This window comes from Hyperolius riggenbachi, chromosome 1 (assembly GCF_040937935.1).
Source record: "Hyperolius riggenbachi isolate aHypRig1 chromosome 1, aHypRig1.pri, whole genome shotgun sequence".
Lineage (NCBI taxonomy): Eukaryota > Metazoa > Chordata > Amphibia > Anura > Hyperoliidae > Hyperolius > Hyperolius riggenbachi.
The window spans coordinates 185,638,989-185,657,441 of record NC_090646.1 but is presented as its reverse complement, the minus strand read 5'-3'; the positions used below and the strand labels follow the sequence as shown (position 1 = coordinate 185,657,441).

At 42.8% G+C, this 18,453-nt stretch overlaps 1 protein-coding gene across 3 annotated transcripts in view; it reads left to right on the top strand.

The window, feature by feature from the left end:
- Positions 1-18,453, top strand: part of LOC137570407 (FHF complex subunit HOOK-interacting protein 1A-like) — a 411,883-nt gene that overhangs the window by 73,816 nt on the left and 319,614 nt on the right. For 2 of the 3 annotated variants that reach the window (XM_068279101.1, XM_068279085.1), the window contains exon 2: positions 2,077-2,133. The exons of the other annotated variant lie outside the window; for it this stretch is intronic. The gene's annotated coding sequence lies outside the window, so the exon portion shown is untranslated. The remainder of the gene's footprint in view (positions 1-2,076; positions 2,134-18,453) is intronic. 3 annotated transcript variants of the gene reach the window in all.

The window sequence follows — 18,453 nt, the reverse complement described above, 5'->3', positions numbered from 1 at the left end:
GTAGGACCAGGAGAGGAGCCAGGAGGATGCCGGGGGAGCTTGCGGGCTACTGGGGGCTGGAGGAAGCCCCAGGTAAGTCCAAATTGCAATTTTAGCTTGCGTCAGGGTCCCTTTAAGATAGACATACTTATACAAATTTAGTGTAGCTGTCAGTTACAGTAGGCATTATTAGTCTGATGGGTCTGAACCTCTTTTTGACATGTTTTGACTGGTCCATCTCCTTATGAGGGATTCTCAAGCTTTCTTTTTTCTTTCCAAAAGCACTTTCTGAACAGCAGTTTTACACTTTAATTGGCAGAATTGTGTGCATGTAAGTAGGCAGTTCCTTGCCACATGTTCGTGCTAAGCTAGCAGTGACTTCATCAAGAATGTACCCACAGCAATTTCCTCCTCATCTTTTTGATTGTGTATGCTGCAGGGCACAGCACACATGTGCCAAATGCAGACTGACAGACATTACAGTGCATGCACCAATTACAGATGGCTTGGTGCTTGCACAGTGATAGCTGTCAGCCTGTGTTGAGTGTATGCACAGTACATGTATGTGTACATACTGTACGTATCTTAAATTTGATAATTTTTGTCATAGTTGTCTAATATTAGTGAACTTTGCACTTAGAGTGAAATACCACCTTTTTGAGAAATAAGCAGTTCAGTTGTGCATACTGTTAGTATTAATGCCATATTCTATTTCAACTTGGTTACCTTCTATATGTGAATTCAAATGCCCAGCTGCTCCGCACTGATCATAGCAGACTGTAGCAACACTTTTTGGTCCAGAAGTAGGGACGAGTGAAATTCAGTTGTGCATTTTGCAGCTGAAGGTTAGGAGGATGGAGAGCAATGCGCAGCGCAGGGGAGAGAGGTGGCGACATAGGTGAGTTTACCCTCTCTGCCGCAGCCTGCACCCACTAACATGCCAGTTCAGTTTTGTGAAACATGAAATTGAATCTCACCCATCCCTATCCAGAACTTCTTGCTGGCAACTTGGTTTATGGAAGTGTGGAAAATAAACAACGATTGTTTCTGTTCTGTGTAGGTAATTACTGAAGCAGAAAGAGGACAGTACTTGAGCTGTCTGTACTGCAATCTAGGACAAAAGGGTAAAGATTCCGGGCCAGAAATGTAATGCAACTTATCCTTTCAGTCAGTTTTGGAAATCCATCGCTGCAAATTTAAATTAAAGGGTGATTTGTTTTATAATATTAAATTGCAAAAGCATTTGTGCAGCACTGACACAATGAAAGACAGTTATAACATCGATAGAAAGAGAGATCCGGGCACCAGCATTGTTGCAATTCCACCTGTTTATTTCATCCCCACCCGACCAAACATACAGCAGGGCTAGTCTCTGCTTTATGTTTGGTCGGGTGGGGATGAAATAAACAGGTGGAATTGCAACATTGCTGGTGCCCGGATCTCTCTTTCTATCGATGTTATAACTGTTGCTGTTGTTCTGGAGGCACAGTGAGTAGACCACCGAACCCCGCCTAGGCTGCCAGCTACATCTAGTACCGATCTATAACTTCTTCAACTTACAATGAAAGACATAAAGGAATAAAAATAAGGTATGTAGATAGTGATCCACTGTGACATTGATGGCCCTTTTCACTTGCCGGTTGATTTCTTTGTTCAAAATGTGCACTTCAGCATGTTCAAAAGAACATCCCTTGTGCTTGAGGCAGTACAGTGCATGTGTTTGAAGTAGATAGAAGTCAGTTGGACTTATAATTATAAACACATAAGGTATATAAGCACAAAGGCGTTTTGGAAGCGGGCATACAGGCTACATGATCAATATTTTAAAGTTTGCAAAAAGGTATTGGGCATTATTTTCTCTTGAAAATGTGAGCTATTTAACCCATGCAGTTGCTGAGGGAGTAGAGGTGCACAACACTTGGGGATCTGTCTGATCTTACATTGAGTGAGTTTTGAAAGCTTGATATGTGGTAGAAAAAGTTTACTAATTTTAGACTTATTTTATTTGGGAGTGAAGTTATGTACTGACACAGTGTGATGAGTATGTGTGAAATGCACTCGTACTAAACTAAAACATTCTTTCTAAATTTATTCCAGTCTGTTGAACACAACTTTTTCTGCAAGTCTTCTCACTCAGTCTCCGCTAAAAGCACAGTAAGGGCTCATTTCCACTATAACGAATTTGCATGCGTTTTTCGCATGAAAATTCGCATAGCAATACAAGTAAATGGGACTGTTTCCACTTGTCAGGATTCCTTTGCGTTTTTCTGTGCAGAAAAAATTCGCATGGCAGAGCCATCAGAATTCGCATACCGCATACCGCTATGCGAATCGCATACAATGTATTTAATAGGAAATTCGCATGAGGTTTGGGCATGCGAATTTGCATAGAAACAATGGAAAAGCACACCAGCACTGCCATGGTTAAATTCGCATACATCGTCATCCATGCGAATTCGCATGAACATTTGTATAGACCCGCATGCGAAATTCGCATCCGCATGCGAATTTTTACCGCGGCGATTCGCACCGCACAAGTGGAAATGCAGCCTTAGTAATCATCTCAGGATATCCGTGTCTAGAATAGAGTTGAATAGGTATTTTGCTGCTGCTTGTTTTTCTTACTAATGCTGTATGGAGGACTCCTCACACAGGTTTCAGAACCCCACTGTCAGATACAGAGTACTTTAATCATTGCCTTTTTAATTAACCATAGGTTTGAGTAGTAGTATGTTTCACTGCTTGTTTTTATTATTGCATGTCTAGAGATGTCCATTATCTTCAAGTGGATTTATGGTTCCCTGATTATATGAATCGTGTTCTGTGTGGCTCCTGCACTGCTGAATCTCTCCCTTTGATTGGTCATCTACCCTTTTTACACACCCCGTTTATGCGCTGTATTGGATGACAGCCCCGTTAAATCAGGTTGTCTCAAATTTGCTGGTCCATTCTCCTGTTTCTCCTTATCCTGGTATTTATTTTTCTACAGTTCAGTTTTTTTAACATCTGTACAGTATATTATTAGTATTTTCAGAGAAACAATGCTTTTTTTTCATTACTATGTGCGTTTGCTCTTTTTTTGCCTGTAGTAATAGACACATATTTGCTTAGGCCAGACTGTCAGCACGTCTCTTCGTAATATTATGAGGTTGTAGTACAGTATATATTGCCATTTTTTTTACACTTTAATAGTCATTATAATGAATTATCTTACTTCATGCCTGATGAGGTGATGCTTCTCTCACATAAATTTGTTTCTGTATTGAGTTTCATAATTATATATTAATTCTCTCATGCTCTCTGATTTTTTTCGTCTTTTCCATTTACCGTAATAGCATAATAGTGCTTTGCTACTTTACAATGTGATACTTGATTTGAGCATGTTTGTGGATATCTGATTTATTATGTGCCACATGACAATATGTGCAGCTGGCCAGGTTTGGTAATACGGACACTAGGGTTGAAAAGGCTGTGTCATGTGGTGGCAAGATTGGGGAGGGCAGCCAAGGTTTACAAGTTCACAGCCTTGCACCAGTTTAGCTCAATCTAAATGGGCAGGCATGACATGCAGTGATCTTAAACTACCTGGTATCCACACAGTTCAATACCATTTAATAGTCACTGACCGCAACCACTTGGGCAGTTGCCCGCACTTGATTGCATTTGCAGCAAATAAATGTGGAGTAGCTCTCCAGTTGCTGTACAACAGAACCCATCTGACTTAGCTCTTCAGGATTGTTTGCATGGGGGCACACTGTGTAGGATCTAAGCATATCAACTCTTGCTAGAGTCTCTCATGTGGGGAAATAATGTGCCTGACTAGTAAAAAGACAATCAAGTATCAATTGCCAAAATTACAAATTTTTTCATGTTTCCCCCTTCCTAACTTTTACATGACAAGTGCCACAGTTTTAAAACAACTCAAAATACATTATTTGGCTCATCCCGGTTAAAAATATACCGTACATGCCATATTCCATCACTAGTCGGGCACGTAGCGTACCATTATCGCTAGCCTGTGCATCTGTAACGATTGCATGCGATTGCTAGGACACACAGTTTGGGAACCCCAACGCTGTATAGATGCATTGCTAGGCAAAAATATTTCAATGCATCTATACAGCGAAGTTCCCCGAGCTGTCACCATAGTGATCACATCTGATCGATATGGGTGGCAGCCAATATGGGTGTCTACAAATCTTAAGGCCAAGTATAGGTGACACAAGGGGTTAATAATTTTTTTTTTTCGTTGTAACTATTAGCAGTCATTCACAATGGGATTAGTGCACAAGTTTGCACGTGCATGATCGTGCATGATCGACGGGGGTGTGGGGGCGTGTGCATGTGCAGGGGAGCGTGCGGCGGTGGATTTTAGTGCTGGACGTAAGTTTCATGTTCAGAAACCTACAATGTAACAAATTTGGACATGAGTCCAGGAACCACAAGTGTTCCAATTTGCGATTTGTGATTTGTGAACAGTAAAGTGGAACACTACTAAGAATATTGTAGTTACTCCAATGTTTTTGCATTTGCCAAGAAGTTTACGCTATCAGAAGTTTACTATATCAGAATTTGTCATACATTGTATAATCATACATGTACATGGTCGGGACCTGGGAACTGAGTTTACTATATCAGAGTTTACGATAATGAAAATCAACTGTATTTACTAAATATATAGATACCCGTATCTGCTGTGACACAGTTGAGTGTAACTTACACACTTATTTTAAGTATTTTGTCTTGTGAAAGGGAGTGCTTAGGGTGTGACCAAAGGTGCAACCAAGTTTATTTTTTGTATTATTCTATTTAAAATTCTTTTGAACCTAGGAATGTATGTACTTTGATGCAAAGTTACTGATCCTTTCTCTTTTATAACCTTCATGCATTGTGCTTGTTAGATTTTAAATCGAAAAATAGTTTTTCAATAAAATTCTGTGTTAGAAATACGATTTTAACACTTTAATTGTTGAGTTAATCATAGTTTGGGAAATTCCCCTACTCTTTTCTGACATTCTTCTTGCAGTGGTAGCAGCTATAAAGGTGTCCGCTAATAATACAATTTTCTGAACGACCATTTACAAACCATTCTTCATATGAACGCCCCGAAATGCAGGGCTGTATAGAGGATCCTTAAGTGGGGGATGCTCAAATTTAAAAAAGGGGCCTCCCCCCCCTTCCCAATGCATAGTAGTACCAACAAGTGGTGAGGACTTTCCCCTTGACTCCCTTGTTCTGCAGTGACACGTGACCTTCACCCCCCCACCCCCAGCTCTCCTCCAAACCATCATCCTGGGCCCCTCCACTTGACACATACATTCAATTACAGGATTGCTGGCTGCATTCAATGGTGTGGAGTCAGTCGGACCTGTCACCGGTGGTTGCGCGGTCCCACCTCCTCGTTCCTAGCTAGGGGGGTATTTATTGTCATGTGGGTGCTGAATGCAGATGCTGGGTGCCATGTGGGTTCTGGTGGAGGCAGGATCACTGCAGTGCTAATGCTGGGAAAGGAGGTCAGTATGGCTCCTGGATGGAGGTAGAGGTCACTGTGGGTGCAAGGTTGAAGGAGAGGTCACTGTGAATGCTGGGGGAAGGAGAGGACACTGCTGTCAGGGAGACTCTATCTTACCTGCTCCCACACAACTGCGGGGATGGTTACACTATTCCTGTATGGGATCTCTTTACTCCAAAGTGTCACAGATGGGAAGGAGCTTCCCGCGGGTGGTAGGCAGAGCTTCCTGTGTGGAGTGGGCGGAGCTTATCATGGCCAGGGGCAAGGCTTCCTTTTCGCAGCTAAAGGAGCCTTTTCATGGATATTTAAAAAGGGGGTGGGTGCTTGGGCACCCAGAGGCCCCCTCTGCACATGCCTGCCAAGACAATCATTTGGGATCCCTAATAGACAAAAATCTCTTAACCAATCTGATCAGATGAATGAAATCGATTTGATTTTGGATCGATTTAATTGAGAGATTTTTGTTCATTAGTGTTCCCAAACAATCATTTCCGATCGTTTAAATGAATAATCGTTCATAAATGTTTGTTCGGCAAATTGTATTGTTATTGGCCACCTTAAGTGATGCATGAGACTGAGGGACACGAGCTTGTTTGTGAAGGCACCTTCTTAGCATGTTTGTGGTGCTCAAACCAAATACTATGTTGATCAGTGGTGTAGCAATAGGGGGTGTAGAGGTAGCGACCGCATCGGAGCCCTTAGGCCAGAGGGGCCCCGAAGGGTCCACCCTCTATCACAGTATTAGCTCTCTGTTGGTCCTGTGCTAATAATAATGTGGTAATAATAACTTCTATAGATGCTTTGATTAGTAGTAATCATTAACACACTGTTCTCCATCCCCTCCTTGCATCTCTGACACTGTGGTTGTCCTTGGCAGGTTTTGGTGCACCATATCAATTATTATGTATAGAGTGCTTGGGGGCCCAATGTAAAACTTGCACCGGGGCCCATAGCTCCTTAGCTACGCCACTGAGTATGATGACACACCTAGGCAGCTGTGTCATGCAGGAGACTGACTGGACTCACCACTGGACAGGCTCTTTTTGTTGGAAGACCATGATGTCACGCATGGGCAGCTGTGTCATGCAGGAGACTGGAATCATCACTGGACAGCCTCTTTTTCTTGGAAGACCATGATGTCACACATAGGCAGCTGTGTCATGCAGGAGACTGGACTCATCACTGGACAGGCTTTTTTTCTTGGAAGACCATGATGTCACACATAGGCAGCTGTGTCATGCAGGAGACTGGACTCATCACTGGACAGTGTCATGCAGGAGACTGGACTCATCACTGGACAGGCGGCTGTGTCATGCAGGAGACTGGATTCATCACTGGACAGGCGGCTGTGTCATGCAGGAGACTGGACTCATCACTGGACAGGCGGCTGTGTCATGCAGGAGACTGGACTCATCACTGGATAGGCGGCTGTGTCATTCAGGAGACTGGACTCATCACTGGACAGGCGGCTGTGTCATGCAGGAGACTTGACTCATCACTGGACTGGCGGCTGTGTCATGCAGGAGACTGGACTCATCACTGGACAGGTGGCTGTGTTATGCAGGAGACTGGACTCATCACTGGACAGGCGGCTGTGTCATGCAGGAGACTGGACTCATCACTGGACAGGCGGCTCTGTCATGCAGGAGACTGGACTCTTTACTGGACAGGCGGCTGTGTCATGCAGGAGACTGGGCTCATCACTGGACAGGCGGCTCTGTCATGCAGGAGACTGGACTCTTTACTGGACAGGCGGCTGTGTCATGCAGGAGACTGGACTCCTCACTGGACAGGCGGCTGTGTCATGCAGGAGACTGGGCTCATCACTGGACAGGTGGCTGTGTCATGCAGGAGACTGGACTCATCACTGGACAGGCGGCTGTGTCATGCAGGAGACTGGACTCATCACTGGATAGGCGGCTGTGTCATTCAGGAGACTGGACTCATCACTGGACAGAAGGCTGTGTCATGCAGGAGACTGGACTCATCACTGGACAGGTGGCTGTGTCATGCAGGAGACTGGACTCATCACTGGACAGGCGGCTGTGTCATGCAGGAGACTGGACTCATCACTGGACAGGCGGCTCTGTCATGCAGGAGACTGGACTCTTTACTGGACAGGCGGCTGTGTCATGCAGGAGACTGGGCTCATCACTGGACAGGCGGCTCTGTCATGCAGGAGACTGGACTCTTTACTGGACAGGCGGCTGTGTCATGCAGGAGACTGGACTCCTCACTGGACAGGCGGCTGTGTCATGCAGGAGACTGGGCTCATCACTGGACAGGCGGCTGTGTCATGCAGGAGACTGGACTCTTTACTGGACAGACGGCTGTGTCATGCAGGAGACTGGACTCATCACTGGACAGTCTCTTTTCTAGGAAGACCACATTAGGATTGGTATCAGATCTCATTGACATGAGAACGAAGGGGAGGTAATCACTAAACAGTTTTTCAGAAGAGGAAACTCCATGTTAAGTTGGCAATTACTTTATTTAAAATAACAAAATACACTTTAAAAAATATGTTTTCCCTTATTTTTTTCTCTCCTATTGCCAACAATTGAATTCTACTTCAAGGAAGTAGTGAAAGTAGTTCATAAAACTTATCAGTAGTTTATTTATTTTACAAGACTAATAAAAAGAGATCTTGGATTTGAACTGGTTGAGCTTTGTTAATATATCTAATAAATCCTGCAACCTTCCTATATTTGTTTGCTATCAAATTTTAGTGAGTTAGTGACCCAGCTCAAGAACTGGTGAGCAATATCTCATGGCACTATTTACTACTTACATTGGCATGCCCTTTAGATGCCCTGTGTCTCCTCCTCTGCTGTTTCCTGTAATTATGTACAATAAATATGAATGCACCAAGAAGAACTCACACCAATCAGTTTCAAAATCACAGTTTCTGAAGTTTTGAATCAGGATGATACCATTTATTGGCTAACTTACAAAAATAAGAGTAAAGTTTTGGCTAGTCTGCCTTCATCAGACTCAAATCCTGTATTCTGACAAGATGTTAGAGCACACAGCTAGATACATGCAACATCAAAAGCGGATACATAGATTTTTTGCAAACATAAATACATGCCATTAAGATGTCTTTATTGAAACAAAACATCCAAAAAAGATATTTTTAGGGACTCTGAGGAGTAAAGAAAAACAAAATCGGAACTTACCTGGGGCTTTCTTCAGCCCACGGCGGCCGGCGTGACAGTACTGCGCATGCACAGTTTTCTAAATGTAGACCACGCATGCGCAGTACTGTCATGCTGGCCACCGTGATGACGCGTGGCGGCCGGCGTGATGACGAGGAGCGTCATCGTTCAGGAAGTGTCAGCCTGAAACTCGGATTAGGTGTCGCCGGTCGTGATTTCTGTGGAGGGACCGGGATAGGAGCCAGGAACACGCCAGGGGACCTCCTGACCTAGGGTGTATTGATGTCGCGAACCTCCGATTTTTGGTTCGCGAACACTGTTCACGAACCTCCGCGGAAAGTTCAGTTCGCGAAAAAGTTTGCGAACTGCAATAGACTTCAATGGGGAGGCGAACTTAAAAATTTAGAAAAATTTCTACTGGCTGGAAAAATGATATAAACCATATTTCAAGAGATCTAATACCTAGAGGAAGTCCCTCCTCCCTCCACCCTCCACCCTCCACCCTCCTCCCTCCCCTCTCCGGCGAACCGTTCAGGATATCTCTACTAGGGTGAGCTGGAAAAAGCCCCAGGTAAGTTCCGATTTTGTTTTCTTTTACTCCTCAGAGTCCCTTTAACAAAGCTGTGTAAATGATGTTGCCCAGTGCAGCCACCCATGGCAATCACTCATTTTTAAACAACCATGATGGCGGATCCGATCATGAATGATTGTTCTGATTGCCATAGACTTCCAAGCAGAAGTACCGCGATCACATTGCACCTGTTGCAGGCCATTGTTTGTATTCATTGCCGAAGATGGATCAGGGAATGAGCGTGCGTTGGATTGCAGAAGTTCCCCGATCCATCTTCTGCAGTCTTCACATGTCTACCTAGCTTAAGACCCAGACTGGTACAGATGCATCGTAAATTCCAAATTTAAGAGTTAGCTACAAGTAGAATGGATGCAGTTTGTCTAGGCTGTAAAAAAATTATGACATTAAATACCATCAACCCCATACCAATGTAAAAAACATTGCTATCAATAGTTCAATATTTTATCTACTGATTGGAGTCTTATGAAGGAGGAATAGCCAAAAGCTTACACTTATTTTTTCAGGTTAGCCAGTAACTGGTATCATCCTGATTCCAAACGTCTTGCTGCTTGCTGTTACTGATGGCTAATACGGTACAATACTCTACTGTTACTGTTTCTAGAAGACATTTTAATGTGAGAGAAACATGCTGGAGATGTTTAGGGAGGGACAAAAGCATCTTACCCATGTCCATCTTTCCTATAACAGGAGCGTGTGTGTGTGTGTGTGTGTGTGTGTGTGTGTGTGTGTGTGTGTGTGTGTGTGTGTGTGTCTCTGTGTGTGTGTCTCTGTGTGTGTGTGTGCGCGCGTGTGTGTGTGTGTGTGTGTGTGTGTGTCTGTGTGTGTCTGTGTGTGTGTGTCTCTGTGTGTGTGTGTGTGTGTGTGTGTCTGTGTGTGTGTCTGTGTGTGTGTGTGTCTCTGTGTGTGTGTGCGTGCGTGTGTGTGTGTGCGTGCGTGCGTGCGTGCGTGCGTGTAGAAATAGAATGTGAATAAATGAGCATTGTTCTCCCCACTCACCTCGCCCACTGGGTGATGTCACTCCCGCACATCTCTGTCAACCCTCCACCCCCACCCCCCAAATAATAACAGACCAGTAATCGGTAGCCTAGGCACTGCAATGTTGCCCAAGGGATGGGGTAGCGATCCTTGTTGGGCAACATGCAGCTTTTACGTGTATGCAAGGCTTTACAGGCAACGCTGATGGAAGGTGTGTTTTGCTACACAGCGCAGTTTGCAGATAAGATTGTACTGAAGAATCTGTATTGTGCTTCCAGGCATATCGTATTATTTCAAATTCACATGTATTTAAGCGCTGGTGAAAAATGGGACAAAAGGAAACAAAAATCACTAAGTACAGATTCTACTTTTAGTAAACAGCCTTCTCTTTTCCTTGAAAGAAGCCACATATTGCAGAAGTGACATACAGTATGTGTCTCCCATGCAGTCCTAGTTATCATGAGGTGATGCATTCATGTAAGAGTATTTCTTCTATAAATGTCTGTGCCCAATTCATTCATCTGTGAAATCAGAAATGCATTGACTCTACTCTTGAAGGACATGTACAGTTTGAAGTCGAATAGATATTATTGAATATGATGCACAGTTACTGAGCTGTGGACTCTATGGGGATGCTTCTGTTTCCTCCATCCTAACATACCCAGGGGTTTCTCACTGGTGTAAATAGCTTTTCTTCAATAATAAAATAAGAAGATTCAGTGTGTTTTTAAATAATTCACTTTGGTTTTGCTCTTGAATGATTCTTTGAAGGATTACGCTTGGTGTATTAGAATTGCTAGCTTTTGTTGGAATTAAAAGTGCCTGTTGTTGGAGATAAGAAATAATAGTCACACCAGTTTACATGCACAAAGAATAATTATATTTCTATGTTCTGTGAATAGATTTTTTTTATTTAAGGATTAAGGAAACTGAATTACTTGAAGTGTAATTCTATATGTGTGAAAGAGTTTTTTATAGTTTGAAACATAATGAAGTGAACTTAGATTTGTGAAATAAGATATTTCGCCTACGTCTGGCTGCAGTTACCATGTCAGAACATACTTTTATTGCTTAGATGTTTGGGTATATTGATAAACGGTGACAGTGGAGGACCGAAAGATATCTTAATATACTTAATTATACTTATGAAGTGTATACTTGGGAAAAAGTAAAGAGGCTACTTTATAGTTAATATACAAATATTACCAGGCAATCCATTTTGTAATGTCAATAAAATAGTATTTCTGTTTCAGTCTTTGGTCTTCTATATGTCATAAACTCACCTCACCAGAGGCTGTATACGCATATACAGTATATGTGCATGGCTGTGCATCTCTTTAGACGGGTGCACCCAGGGGCGTAACTACAAATCATGTGGCCCCCAGCAAAAGTTTAATGAGGCCCCCTTAATGTTCACAACTCTTCCATTGCCTCCCCTTGGTGACCTTCGTTACATGGGATCTAACATACAAGGGTCATAAAACAAGTGGGCCATCAGGATCTTCACACCCATAGCCACAAAAATGCCCTATCTTGGGTTTCAGAGAAAGGGAAGGTTAGTAATTGGGGTCCTGCCACACCTCTGAGCCACCCTGCAGTCATAGGAGCTGCTCCCACCTAGTTACCTCCTTGTGCGCACCTGTTTAATACACCTTCATAGGGCTTCTAGCTACTCGCATGCAACGCATGGTCACATGTGTGGCCAGCTAGCTACTCAGCAGCCATTGGCGGCTGGAACTAGTAGTCCCACAGGATTAGTTGATGCCCCAATAAAGTCTTCCCTGTCCTTCACATTAGTTATTTAGTTGATGAGTGCTAGCTGTTAGGGTGTCTTGAATCAATCTCTTGTTGTACTCCCTGTACTAATCTCTGCTCATTGTGACTGTGTCTTTGCCCGACCCCTGGTTAGCCACTTGATTTACCGTGTTTGAGAGTTTGCATGACTTCCTGTCTGACAGTTACTTGACCTCGGGTGTGATCTTTTACCTAGTTCCTGGACTTTGTCTATGTTTGGCTCTCATGTATATCATTGATTTCCTCAGCGTCGGATACTGTACCTTGCACCTAGGGGCAACTGAAGTCGGGTAGACATTCTCAGTGTCCTGTTCAAGCAGAGGCTTGGCTATAGCAGGATGTAAAATTCAGACATACCCGCATAGGCAAACACAGGGGGAGATTACAGCTGCCCAGAATCCCCCCTCAGACCAGGGCCAGTGCAGTGTCTGGGGACAGGCACACGTTGAGACACCAGAATATCTACAGGTATCCTGCAGCCCACCGCCCCACCCCCTTTTTTCCCTGCTGCAGTTGACTTTGGATGAAGCAGCAGCATGTGTACAGAGCATGGATCAGCTCTGGGGACCTTAAAGGGAACCTGAAGCGAGTAAAATTATTTAAAATAAACACATGACGTAGCTGCAAATGAATATTACATACTAACCTAACCATCAGTTCCACTCAGAAGCTCACAAATTTCTTCCTACAGTGATCCCTTCCAGTTCTGACAATATTTTGTCAGAACTGAAATGTACCAGTTGCTGTCAGTTATATGTCAGCAGCTGTCAGTTACAGCTGAATGTGCAAGGCAATGTCCATGTTTCCCTATGGCTCAAGTGGGGGATATTACAGTTTAACAGTGTGCTGACCAGGAAGCTGTTATGGGGTAATGGCCATTTTTAAAATAGAGGACGGAGAATTCCATTGATCACAGTGGACAAATGGGATGCAGGAGAGGAGAAAGAGATTGAGAAGTAGACTACACAGGAGGTAAGTATGACCAGTGTATGGTTATTTTGACTTTTTAATTTCAGTTTAGGTTCTCTTTAAAAGAGCACAGTCAGGTATGAGCACAGCCCTGTGCCCCTGCTGGGTGAATGATTTACTTTCCCCTTCATTACCAATGTTGGCTGTCCTCATTATTATCTGTATGCAAACTGCTCCTAAACGATTCAGTTGTTGATCGGGAGCAGATCGGACATTCAGGAAATAATTGTTAGATCCTGTCAGATGGATGGGAAATTGCATTATGTGTACCCAGCATGATTTCCTACCATATTATTATACTGTATTGTGTGTGGCTGAGGGAGACCTTTCAGGAATCCCCCCCCTGAGAATCATGGGTTTGCCCCTTCCCGCATGCATACCCATACTTCTTTTGAATTATTGTAATAATCTTTTCATTTACATAGACTTTGAAATTCTGAATACAAAAGGATACTAGTGATGCCAAATGTCTCCCTTCTGCAACCCTTGGTTACATTCACATATCAGTGCCTTTAGAACCTCACTGTTGTAGTCCAAATTAGTTATTCCACTAAAAAAGAAATGTAAGACATTGTTTGAATTCTGCAACATACACAATTGCTCTGGTGAGGATTGTTTCTTTCTCAGTGAAAGATAGAGATACATTATAAATGTGGGAAATGCGTTATCTGAGGAAATTGTACCAGTGGTATGAATATCTTGGTTATCACGTACAGCCATAGAGGAGAATGAATGAGATAATTAAATAATTACCTACGTCCATTTTAGTTAATTTATTTTTCTTGTCAAGGAGTGACAAACATACAGTTTTTCATACCTCATTAAAACTGTACCTTCTATTCTTCTGCTGCATTTTTCTCTCTCTAATTCTGTCATTAACAAACCAGTTTATCATGGAGACTCAGGTTCCAGTCTATATTTATTAATGTGGCTGTTGCCGGGACTGAGACAACTGCCTTAGGCTACAGAGGGAGGAACATATTTCCTTTATCATTTATACCCAATCAAATTGGGCTATTATTCATAAGGTCTGTGACACAGCAGCACACCTCTATTAATTCTATTATGAATAGTTAATGAGGGACAGTTAGTAGTGATGTGCATTGTTTGATGTGCACTGTAAAAAGCTGGGGAAATTGTCAGTAAATAGAAATAATAATAATCCAACACCCTACCCCTACATTAATAATAGTAATAATAATGATCTCACAGAAACATTGGTAGATCAGGGTTTGGTTTAAACTCATAAAGGACAGAGCTTAAAGGGAACCTAAACTGTACTTAAAGCGGAATGAAACCCAGCATTTCTTCTTTGCTCTAATCGATTATTTACAGCATATTATATACAACCAACATTTTTTTTTACTAGAACAGCATTCAAAGGGTTACACACAGGACTTAGAAGTTCCCTGCCAGCAAAGCTGGACCATCCAAAGTGCAGATAATGTTATCTTGTATTTAATTGTATCAAGTGAGGAATGTAAATAAACACTTCTCTGACACTGCAGGCTCTGCTGAACAAAGTCAGACAATCAGAAAGCATTTCTGCTTGTTAGAACATGAATAAAGTAGTTATAAATAAAATGCAAAGTCAGCTCACAGAGCAAAAAAGTGTACTTTGGGAACGTATAATTTCTAAATGATTAATAATACTTATGCACAAAAGCAAATTTGATAACCATATGGCATATAAAAAGTAAGAACCAGGGCCGGCCTTTGACCTGAGCAACCGGAGCGATCGCTCAGGGCGCCGGCTTCCAGGGGGCGCTCCTGCCCTGCCGGCTGCCGCCCTGGCCGCATATGCTTTCCTTATCTACCTGGCTGATGCGGGCTCCGGCTGGGTCCCTCTTGCGTCACGTGGTAGCTCCGCCCCCTGCAGACGCACATCTAACTATCTACAGGCATGCTGCACGTATGGTTCCTGCCCTGGGCGAGTCTCTCTTCTAACTGGGGGGGCGCCACCACGCATTATTATTACAGTATGAAGTAGCAGCAGTGTGCAGGCAGAGAAAGTACCTCTCCCCCTTCCCTGACCTGTGGAGCGTGCATGTAGTTTTGCTTTGGCACCCTCAGCCCCTGTCAGTACCTGCTAATCTGCTATCCAAAGTTTGTAGCTGCGGTGCATGGGTGCAGCAATCGTTCGGGCCAGGCAACAAAGAAGAGAGAAGATGCTTCCCATTAAGGACAGAGATACAGTAGTAAGTACTGTATGTGCTGGGCTGCTGTCTGGCTTTCCCTGTCTTGCTATGGTTTTTGCAGGAGGCTCGGAGCTGGACTAGTGACAGCGGGGCTGACTACGGGAGATAGAGTAGCAGCGGGAGCTGGAATGGAACAGACAATGCTCTGTCACTGAATGATTTGTGACTCACACTGTGCACCGTGGGTGTTCTGCTATCTGCACTATTGTCCCCCACTGCCTTTCTTCACTATCTCTCAACCAGGTACTGGAAATGTAAAAATTTGACTATACTGGGAATGAGTGGAGAGGGAATACCTTTCACTGCTTATACAGGAGAGAGATCTCTCACTGCATATACTAAAGGGAGATATCCCTAACTACCGATAATGGGAGACATATCCCTAACTACCGATACTGGGGGACAAACCCTTTATTACTTATCCCCAAAAAAGGTTTGACTATACTGGAGGGAGACATCTCTCACTAACTTTACTGGGTATAGGGGCATATCTCACTATCTATACTCAGGGGCAGAGGGCACTTCTTACTACCTATACTGGGAAGAAACCTCTGGCTACCCACATGGGGGGCACCTCTGACTACCTATACTGGACTGGAGGATACCTCTCATTAACTGTACTGGGGGACACATTTCTCAGTTCTTATACTGGGGGCAGACACCTCTTATTATCATTATCTATATATAACTAATACTAGCCGTTCCTCTTGGTACATGATATTGGGGAGGGGGGGGGGGGGGGTACTAATAGCCTATATACACTAACGGTGAGGGGATCTGCCTATATATACTAAAGGGGGGATTTGCCTGGGCAAGATACACTAAAGGGGGGGGCACCAAAATCTGGGTACGCTCAGGGCACTGTTGAGCCTAAGGCCGGCCCTAGTAAGAACACATGTTTTTATTGAATATTATGTCAGGGTTTTATACCACTTTAATATAAAGAGTACTTAATCAAAAACTGTTATTAAGTACAGTTTAGGTTCCCTTTAAGACAGTAAAAAGCTGTGGTGTACAGTAAGTAACGTCAATGGAGAGAACAGAGGTAGCAGATGACCTCTAGAATATACGGATCTGTAACAGAGCAAGCTTTTATATTAAGATATTGCTGTAGAGAAATGTTATTTGCGCCTTACCACTTAAAGGACCACTATTGCGAAAAATGGTAAAATTTTAAATACATGTAAACACATACAAATAAGAAGTACGTTTCTTCCAGAGTAAAATGAGCCATAAATTACCTTTCTCCTATGTTGCTGTTGCTTACATTAGGTAGTATAGTATCTGATTGAACCTGGTTTTGGACTAGTCCATCTCTTCGTAGGGGATTCTCAACATGGCCTTTATTGTTTATAAACCTTTATTGGACCTAGAGCCTTCTGTCATGCTGCTCCTACGTTATGGAACTCCTTACCTCAGCAGTTCAGGGCAGCTCACTCTCTGGACGTGGTTAAATCCAGACTGAAAACCCACCTGTTCAGTTTGGCATTTGCGGAAATATAATTTTTGTTGTGTGAGTACTTCATTCTACTACCAACTACTGAATCTGAGAGAGCCTATGGGAGAAAAGCGCTATAGAAATGTTATTGTTATAAAGACACTCATTGAAAATAATTTATACAAACATGCTGGCTAGCTTCCCTGCTCACTGCTCTCTTTTTTGGCAGTTGGACAGAGCAACTGCTATTCACGAAGTGCTTTTGAAAATAAAGAAAACCCTGAAAAGCAAGAAAATACTAAGAATTAGCAAAAGTTATTATAAAGAGAAGTTGAAAATTATCTCTTAGGAGAAAACTTAGGAGAGTAAGAAAATTGGATCAGGTCCATATGCAATTAACCTTTTCTCCTGAGTTTTCTCCTAAGTTATTTTTTCAAGCTTGTCAATAAAATGCCTTTAAAACCACAAGCAAGTAATAAAATAGTCAAAATAATTTTGATAATACCTTTTCACCATGTTTTGGGTACTTTTTAAATTGTAAAATGCTGAAAAGTTATTTTAAAGAGAAGATGAAAATTACCACCTAGGAGAAAACTCAGGAGAAAAAATGAATTGAATCGGGACAACTTTTGTTCAACCATCTCTCAAATGATGGAACCATTACTTATCACCTACAGAAGAACTGATGATGCAAGGTGGATTGACTGTTACTTGACTGATCCAAATAATAGGGTGATTAGGTTTTCTGGGAGATAGAGACAATTCATAGAGTTACCCAGCCTGCTGGGCAAAGTTCTGATATCACTATCACTACATGCTAAGCCTGTCTACTACTTTCCACCGTCTCTGGCCACCTCTTTGCCTGAAGTAACTATAAATGTTAATAACACTCCCATAACTTCAGTTCCCAAAGCACAGTGCTTGGGGGTAATATTCAACTCTTCTCTCTCTTTTATTCCTCATCTTAACTCCATAACCAGCTCCTGGCATCTCCAACTCAAAAATATATCTCGCATCCGTCCCTTTCTCACTCAAGACACAACCAAAATGTTAATACATGCTCTTATAATTTCTCGTCTGGACTACTGCAACGTACTACTTTGTGGACTACAATCTAACAAACTGGCCCCGCTCCAGTCGGTACTGAACTCAGCTGCTCGACTCATTCATCTTTCTTCTCGATCTTCCTCTGCTGACCCTCTCTGTCAAGCTCTTCACTGGCTGCCAATTAACCAGAGGTTCCAGTTCAAACTCCTAACCCTAATCTACAAAGCTCTCCACAATCTCTCTCCCCGGTACATACCCTCACTAATTTCCAGATACAAAACCAATCGCAATCTCAGATCTGCACACGATGTTCTGTTATCCTCCTCTAGAATCACCTCCTCACATTCACGCTTACAAGATTTTGCACGCGCTTCACCCCTTCTCTGGAATCCCCTCCCACAACACATCCGTCACTCGCAAACCTTTGTTACTTTTAAACTCTCTCTAAAAACTCATTTGTTCCGACAAGCATATGCGCTACCTTAAGCCACTTCCCTTTGTCCTAAGACCAAATTGCACTCCTACTAGGTATCCTAAAACACACTGCCTTTATATACTTTATCGTATACTACCCCTCCTTTTGTTTCCCCCCATTCCCTTTAGATTGTAAGCTCGCAAGGGGAGGGCTCTCTCCCCTTTTGTGTCTTGGAAATCATTATACATTTTATTCATCGTTATTTTTATCACTGTCATTACCACTTCTGTATTTTGTATTCTGTATGCTGTATCATTTTTTGTATTTTGTCACTAATTATGTATCTTGTATATTAGTGTACACCATTGTCTGTATT